This window comes from Pseudopodoces humilis, chromosome 30, assembly GCF_049639895.1.
Source record: "Pseudopodoces humilis isolate 2021_Gansu_Grassland_sample_001 chromosome 30, ASM4963989v1, whole genome shotgun sequence".
Taxonomy (NCBI): domain Eukaryota; kingdom Metazoa; phylum Chordata; class Aves; order Passeriformes; family Paridae; genus Pseudopodoces; species Pseudopodoces humilis.
Window position 1 is genome coordinate 2,078,062 of NC_142229.1, and position 8,805 is coordinate 2,086,866.

The following is an 8,805-nucleotide window of genomic DNA, read 5'->3' on the forward strand; positions in this document are numbered from 1 at the left end:
AAGGAAGGAAGTGGCGGAAGTGGCGGAAGGAAGTGGCGGAAGGAAGTGGCGGAAGGAAGTGGCGGAAGGAAGTGGCGGAAGGAAGGAAGTGGCGGAAGGAAGGAAGTGGCGGAAGGAAGGAAGTGGCGGAAGGAAGGAAGTGGCGGAAGGAAGGAAGGAAGGAAGGAAGGAAGGAAGGAAGGAAGGAAGGAAGGAAGGAAGGAAGGAAGGAAGGAAGGAAGGAAGGAAGGAAGGAAGGAAGGAAGGAAGTGGCGGAAGGAAGGAAGTGGCGGAAGGAAGGAAGTGGCGGAAGGAAGGAAGTGGCGGAAGGAAGGAAGGAAGGAAGTGGCGGAAGGAAGGAAGGAAGGAAGTGGCGGAAGGAAGGAAGGAAGGAAGTGGCGGAAGGAAGGAAGTGGCGGAAGGAAGGAAGGAAGTGGCGGAAGGAAGGAAGGAAGTGGCGGAAGGAAGGAAGGAAGTGGCGGAAGGAAGGAAGGAAGGAAGTGGCGGAAGGAAGGAAGTGGCGGAAGGAAGGAAGTGGCGGAAGGAAGGAAGGAAGTGGCGGAAGGAAGGAAGGAAGTGGCGGAAGGAAGGAAGGAAGTGGCGGAAGGAAGGAAGGAAGGAAGTGGCGGAAGGAAGGAAGGAAGTGGCGGAAGGAAGGAAGGAAGGAAGGAAGGAAGGAAGGAAGTGGCGGAAGGAAGGAAGGAAGGAAGGAAGGAAGGAAGGAAGGAAGGAAGTGGCGGAAGGAAGGAAGGAAGGAAGGAAGGAAGGAAGGAAGGAAGGAAGGAAGGAAGGAAGGAAGGAAGGAAGGAAGGAAGGAAGGAAGGAAGGAAGGAAGGAAGGAAGGAAGGAAGGAAGGAAGGAAGGAAGGAAGGAAGGAAGGAAGGAAGGAAGGAAGGAAGGAAGGAAGGAAGGAAGGAAGGAAGGAAGGAAGGAAGGAAGGAAGGAAGGAAGGAAGGAAGGATGGATTGATTCAGCTTCCAATGGAAATTCCATTCTGGCATCCACAGGGAATTGTTTGTATTTTTGTTTTTTTTTTTAACTTTTAGCCAAGTTTTCCTTTGGGAAGGGATCTTCTCCTGGAAAAGACAGGTTTGAACTTTTGGATGATGCTTGAAACGTCATTCCCAAGGGAGAGTGGCAGAGAGCTGCAGGATCTGCTTTTCCAGGAGGGTTTGGAATGTTCTCACTGCCTCCTCTTGTCCTCCTGGAACGTTCCTCAGCGGAACCCAGGAGTGACAGGAAAATCCCAGGATTTTCCCACCCGTGAGCTCTGGGATGTGGAGCCTTTGCTCTGTGGAAAGGGAGGAATTTTCCAAGGTTTCTCCAACAGGGATTTCCTGCCTCAGATGGAGACGGGAATGGGGCTGGATTTGGGATGGGGATGATGGAGGCCTGGATGAATTCCTTGAGCTCTTGGAACATCCCTGTGCCCAACCCAGCTCTCCATGCTTTCCCCATGGATTCTTTTCCCTTGGGAACGGCCTAAAGAGCAGGAAAAACACCCCAAGCCATGGGAATTTGCCTCCCTGAGGAAGAGGATGGAGCAGCTCCCGTGCTGGGGATGGGATCAGCCTCCTTAAGTCCCATTTTTCCCATTGATCCAACCCGTTCCCATTGAGGACTGAGATGGGAGCAGCGCTCCCGACTCCCAGCACCAAAACATCCCAAATTAAACTGGAAAAGGAAAGCGGCAAATCCCCAAAGTCCCGACCTCATCCCTGCCCTGTGCCTCCCCTCGGGATGTTCCCAAGGGATTCTCCGTCCCCAGCGCTGCTCCAGGCCCCGGGAATGTTTTTCCATGAGGATCACGGAGCTGGCCGGGGAGGAGAAGCGGCTGCTGGAGGAGCCTGGAGCGCTGGGCAGGAGCAGATCCCGCGGCTCCAAGTGTTCCTGCCGGGATGAGACAGATCCAAAGGGATTTGGGGATCTCGCCAAGTTCCTCGGTGCCAGAGAGGCTGCGGCAGCTCCCGCCTGGCGCTTCCCGAGGTGTTTTCCCAGGATCTGAAGCCGGTGTCTCACCCCGGGCTGGCAGCTCCCGCCTCGGCCTTTCCCGAGGATGCGATCCTGCCCATCCCCATTTTCCAAAGGGTTTTCCTCGCTCTTTCCCCGGTGGGAGGTGGGAAGCTGCCAGACGCTGCTGGGAAGTGGCATCCATGGAAATCGTGGAATGGTTTTGTTTGGAAGGGATTTAAACCCATCCCGTTCCTGCCACGGCCGGGAACATCTCGCAGCATCCCGCTGGATCCAGCCTGACCTTGGACACTTCCAGGGATGGTGCAGCCACAGCTGCTCTGGGAATTCCATCCCACCACCCTCCCAGGGAAGGATTTCTAGCACCTAATTCCCATTTTCCATGGGATGGGGATCCTCTCCTGGCACCCCAAGGAACGAGGGGATGGATGGATCCTCCTCTGCCTATACACAGGAATGTCACGTTTTTCCAGACATTTCCCAGTCCTGCTGTTCCACTGGAGCCGTGGAGGCTCGGGAAGAGCAGCCAAGGACGCCGCGTCCAGCCCAGCGCTCCCGCAATTACTCACTTAACATCCCGGGAGTGCATGGAAATCTCATTCCCGGCATCGGGAGCGGCCGCCCAGCCCCGGCCGAGCTTTTAGCGAAACTCGATTTGCTGCGCTCGCTGCCTGGGTCGGGTGCGGGACTGGAGCCGGTCCCGCTCCACAGCTGCTCCTGCGTCATTCCCGAGCTTCCCTGTCCTGGGAACAATTCCCTGTGTCCTCATCCCTGTGCCCTCATCCCCTGGGAGCAATTTCCTGTGTCCTCATCCCCTGGGGACAATTCCCTGTGCCCTCATCCCTGTGTCCTCATCCCCTGGGAACAATTCCCTGTGCCTCCATCCCTGTTCTTTCCCTTCGATTGGAACAATTCCCTCTCCTTTGCCTCCATCCCTGGTCCCTCTGTTTGATGGGAACAATTCCTTCTGCATTTCCTCCATCCCTGCTCCCTCAATCCAACAGGAACAATTCCCTCTCCTTTCCCCCATCCCTGCCCCCTCCATCCCATGGGAACACACTGGTTGTCCATGGAAGGCTCTTCCAGTCCATCCCAGGAGGCTCCTGGTCCCAAATCCCGCCCGTCCCCTCTCTGAATTCCCGCCGTGGGGCTCCGGGGCTGGATCCGCGTTCGGACACCGAGGGCAGAGCGAGCAGGAATCTGTTCCTTGGCACAAAAAATTCCCGAGCGCTTCCCTTCCAGCAGCGGCGTCTGGCTCAGGTGCCGAGGGCTGGGCTGGAAATGTCAGCTGCGATTTGGGGCTGACGGCGGTGACAGCAGCCGAGGTGACAGCTCCGCTCCCTGGGGAGGGGCTGCGCCTGTCCTCCCCCGGGCCACCAGGGAGCGGCTCTGCCGTGTGCGGGTCACCCGAAATTCCCGAAAATTCGGTGGCAGGAGTCACTTCAAATTCCCAAAAATTCGCTGACAGGACTCTCCTCAAATTCCCAAAAATTCGGTTGCAGGAGGGGGTGGCTGTGGCATCCCTGGTGGCACTGGGACTGTCCCCTCCCGGGGTCACCAGGGGATTGGCTCTGCCGTGTGCGGGTAACCCAAAATTCCCGAAAATTCGGTGACAGGAGTCACCTCAAATTCCCGAAAATTCACTGACAGGAGGAGATGGCTGCGGCATCCCTGGTGGCACTGGCACTGTCCCCTCCCTGGGCCACCGGGGAGTGGCTCTGCTGTGTGCGGATCACCCGAAATTCCCAAAAATTCCGAACATTCCGAACATGAGGAGTCACCTCAAATTCCCCAAAATTCACTGACAGGAGTCACCCCAAATTCCCAAAAATTCGGTGACAGAAGGAGGTGGCTGGGGCATCCCTGGTGGCACTGGGACTGTCCCCTCTCAGAGCCACCAGCGCTGTGGCTCTGCCGTGTGCGGGTCACCTCAAATTCCCCAAAATTCACTGACAGGACTCTCCTCAAATTGCCGAAAATTTGGTGACAGGAGGGGGTCGCTGCAGCGCCTCTGGTGGCACTGGGATTGTCCCCTCTCAGAGCCACCAGGGGATTGGCTCTGCCGTGTGCGGGTCACCGCAAATTCCCGAAAATTCGGTGACAGGAGTCACCTCAAATTCCCAAAATTTCACTGACAGGAGGAGGTGGCTGCGACATCCCCTGGCACCGTCACTGGTGGCACCGTCCCAGTTTGGTGCTGGAATGCTGGGATAGGCAGAATCTGTGGGATGTGCCTTTGTCCCTCCTGGAAGCAGAGAGGTGGAATTTTAGGGAAGGTTTGGGAATCTCTGGCAGGGCAGGGCCTGCCACGCTCACGGAGCCGGATGGGCCCCGTGCCGGAACATTCCATGGGCAGGAGAATCCCGAATTCCCAAAAGGTGCTCCCGGGCAGGCCGGGGCTGGGGTGGGAGCCACCAAACCCAGCCGGCACCTCCGGGAGCTCCCCCCAGCCCTGGGCTTTATCCAGAGGGGGTTTGGAATCAGCCGAGTTCCTTTTCATCCCGGCTCCTTCTTCCCCCGTGGTTCCCGAGCCGCCAGGAAGCATCAGGGAAGGGGTTGGGTTCCCCGGCAGAGGTTAAAGAGGCAAAATCAGCTCAGAAAACAGCAGCGAGGGCAAAAATAGCCTCGGCTTTGCGTGGAGCTGTCGGGGTCCATCAGTGTCGGGGTGTTCCAAGGACTCCCATCGCCACGAGGCGGCTGCTGGCTCCTCCTGGGAACGCGATCCCTGAGGAATCACCCGCGGGAAGTGCGAGTGGAAAGCCCTGGCCGGGCCCTGGAGGGAGGATGAGGATGAGGATGAGGATGAGAGGTTCCCCGGCAGCAGGAAGTGCGGAGGAGCTCTGGGAAGGGGGAGGGAATGTCCCCAAGGGTGTCCTTGTGCCCGCAGTGAACTCGCCGTGCCCTCCGCGCTGCCAGCGCTGGGGCAAACCTTGCCCAGAGTGAAAAAGAATGGAAAATGTTGGAGCCGCATCTGCAAGGGCAGGAAATTAATTCCAGGCCGGGCTGGGGTCGTGGGAGGTGTCGCTGCCATGGCAGGGGTGCCTTTAAGGCTTTAAGGTCCCTTCCAATCCAAGTGGGTCTAAAATGGGCGGAATTCCAGGGTTTTGGAGCTCAAAGGGAATAATCAGAGGGGGCTCGGTTTGCTGCACATCCCGGGAGGGCAAAGCCCTGATCCTGGAATTCCCAGCCCCAAACTGGGCTCTGCAAACGGAGCAGCAGCTCAGGGAGGCGATTCGCTGGTCCCGCTCCATCCCTGGGATTCAGGAGCCCTGGGACTGGGAGCAGAGGTGAGGTTCGGCCTTCCAGCCATCCCTGAGACCCTAAAAACTCCCAGAGGTGCTATAAAAACCCCACTTGAGGCTCAGGCTGCTGCAGGTGCCCGAAATGGGGCATTTCCTGGAGGGCAGAGCCAGGGGAAGCGGCCCCGGGGTGCGGATGTCCCCTCTGCTCGTCCCGGTGACCCTGCCGGGGACAAAGCCAGCCCGCAGCCGAGGTGCTGAGGCTCCTCCCGGTGCTTTTGGGACGAGGAGCACGGCTCTGTCCCTGTGGATAACACTGTTCATTCCTAATCCAGCACGGGAACGAGCTCGGCCGCCGTTAATGGGATCGGAATTAAAGCCCGGAGCCGGGAGGGAGAGCAAATCCAGCCCATCCCAACGGGATTTAAAGGGAGCGAGGGGAGGAATCAACTCCTGTGCGGGAGCAAAGCCGCGCCACGGAGGGGTCTCCATCCCGCAGGGAATGCTGGAGCGGGATCCTCTGGAAGTGCTCCAGGGGTGCCCGTCCCTGCCGGAGGCACTGGGAGCACTGGGAGCTGCCTGTGTCCCTGCAATCGGCTTTGCTGATTAACCTTGTCATCCCCAAAAGGCCGCCAATAAAGCTGTGGAGTTTCTTGGGTGTTTTGTTTTTCCCTCCCCCCCAAATCCGAGTATTTCTGTGGGCGCTCGCTGCTCTCCCCCGGCACGACGAGGCCTTGCCGATGTCCTCTGATCCCAAACCCCTCTGCATCCCATCCTAATCCCTCCCTTTTCCCTCTGAGCAGCTCCACACAGAGCCCTCTTTGTGCCGGCAGGGCTGAGAAGGGCCCGGACCGTCCCCCGAGCCCTCCTGCACCATCCTCACTTCTCCCGAAGGAGAATCCAACCTCCCCTTCCCACAGAAGCCGCGTGAGGAGCGAGGATGGGCATAGGGGTGCTGCCCCTGATCCCAGATGCTCCCGGGATGTGAATTCGGCTGGAATAAATCCCAAAGGAGAGGCCAGGAAGCCGCCTGCTCCTGCTGAGGCGCCGCGATCAGTCCCGAGCTGGGAACGCTCCGGGATTAACCCCGTGCCACCCCTCCCTCCCGGGCAGAGTCAATTAATGTGCTCAGGTAATTAGAGGGGGGCATTTCCCGCTGGATCCCGCTGTTCCCACCCCCAGCAGGCTCTGAGGGAATAAAATCCAGGGAAAGGGCGGCTGGAGCCGAGTGGAGCCGCTGAGGGGACAAAAAAGCTCAGGGGTCACCTGGGGGGGGCGAGGTTCCCCCTGGCACTGCCCTGGGCCTGGGAAGGCCGGGCAGGGAGGGAATGGAGAGGCCGAGGAGTTGGGACAGGAGCGGATCCCTGCTCTGGGAATTCTCTCCCTGGCTCCGAGGTGCCACGGAGACAGGAATTAACGAGAAAATCAGGTGGGATTGATCCAGGGATCCAGGAGGGATTGATCCGGGGATCCAGGCGGGATTGATCCAGGGATCCAGGCAGGATTGATCCAGGGATCCAGACAGGACTGATCCAGGCAGGATTGATCCAGGGATCCTGGCAGGATTGATCCAGGGATCCAGGCGGGATTTATCCAGGGATCCAGACAGGATTGATCCAGGGATCCAGACAGGATTTATCCAGGCAGGATTGATCCAGGGATCCAGGCAGGATTGATCCAGGGATCCTGGCAGGATTGATCCAGGGATCCAGGCGGGATTTATCCAGGGATCCAGACAGGATTGATCCAGGGATCCAGACAGGATTTATCCAGGCAGGATTGATCCAGGGATCCTGGCAGGATTGATCCAGGGATCCTGGCAGGATTGATCCGGGGATCCAGGCAGGCGTTATCCAGGGATCCAGGTGGGATTGATCCAGGGATCCAGGTGGGATTGATCCAGGGATCCTGGCAGGATTGATCCAGGGATCCTGGCAGGATTGATCCAGGGATCCTGGCAGGATTGATCCAGGGATCCTGGCAGGATTGATCCAGGGATCCAGGCAGGTGTTATCCAGGGATCCAGATGGGATTTATCCAGGGATCCAGATGGGATTTATCCAGGGATCCAGGTGGGATTGATCCAGGGATCCTGGCAGGATTGATCCAGGGCCCAGGTGGGTGTTACCCAGGGATCCAGGTGGGATTTATCCAGGGATCCTGGCAGGATTGATCCAGGGATCCTGGCAGATTGATTCGGGGATCCAGGCAGGATTGATCCAGGGATCCAGGTGGGATTGATCCAGGGCCCAGGTGGGTGTTACCCAGGGATCCAGGTGGGATTGATCCAGGGATCCAGGTGGGATTGATCCAGGGATCCAGGCAGGCGTTATCCAGGGATCCAGATGGGATTTATCCAGGGATCCAGGTGGGATTGATCCAGGGATCCAGGTGGGATTGATCCAGGGATCCAGGTGGGATTGATCCGGGGATCCAGGTGGGATTGATCCAGGGATCCCGGCAGGGAACGAGCAGGAATTTGCTCTCCTGAGGAAAGGGCAGAGGGCCCTGGGCATGGCCCGAAGCAGCTCCCGCTGTTCCTGGGGTCGCATCAGAGCACGAAGGGGAGGGAGAAGAGCGGGATCCGCGTCCCGGGAATGGCACTGCTGGGAATTCTGCCTGCAGGGGGACGGGTGTAACACCCAGAACAAGGAGCCCGGTCACTGCCGGCTCCACCCCGGGAATGGGGAGAGCTCCCCAAACGCCCTCCTGCTCCCCAGCCCCTTTGTGGGGTGATCCAAGTGGAGAATCCTCCCCATTCCTGCTTCCCGGGATAGGATCCACCATCCCCGGGGCTTGTGGCGTCCTGATCCCAAATCACGGACAGAGAGAGGGGTGAGATGTTCGGGCACCCCATGGGGGCTGGAGGATGAGGAGGAGGAAGCCGGGGAGGCTGCACCGTGTTCCTGCAGTGGGGTGGTGACCCCATTCCCGGTGTGGCGTAGAGGGGTTGGGACTGGGAAGGATGAACGGAATTTCCGATGGGAATTTTGGGTTCCCTGGGCTGGGGGCGTGTCACATGTGGGTGTGACCCTCCCAAAATAAAACCCCGCAGTGGGGAGGGCGCAGCACCCGCTGGGTGCCCCCGTTCGGGTGGGGTCCCCCTGGCACGGGTGGGGTCCCCCTGGCACGGGTGGGGTCCCCCTGCGACCCCAGCGGTCCCCCGTTCCCGTGGCCGTCACCCACCCAGGGCTGTGGCACTGTGTCCCCGCAGCCCCCCCGGTGCCCCCCTCCCACCCCACCCTCCTCTCCCCCTCCCTCGGATGTAACCCCGGGGATGGAATTTGGGGCGGGCGGGGGTCTCGCCTTCGCCTCTGCGGCAGCGCCGGGGGTCCCCGGAGGGGCCGGCAGGTGCATCCCAGCGAGGAGAGGGACGGATGGGAGATGGAGACGGAGGATAAGGCGGACGGCGAACCGGGGGGTCCGCGCGGAGCCTCCCCGACCCCCGCCCCGGGCGGAAGGGCGGCCCCGGCGGAGGGGCGGGCGGGGGCAGGGGCGGGGAGGGGACGGCGCCCCCGCCGGCTCTGCCCCTTCGCCGGGGCTCGGCGGAGCGCAGCCGCCCCTCGCCGCGCCCCCTCCCCGGCAGCCGGAGCTCGGCAGAAGCCGGCGGGAGCCC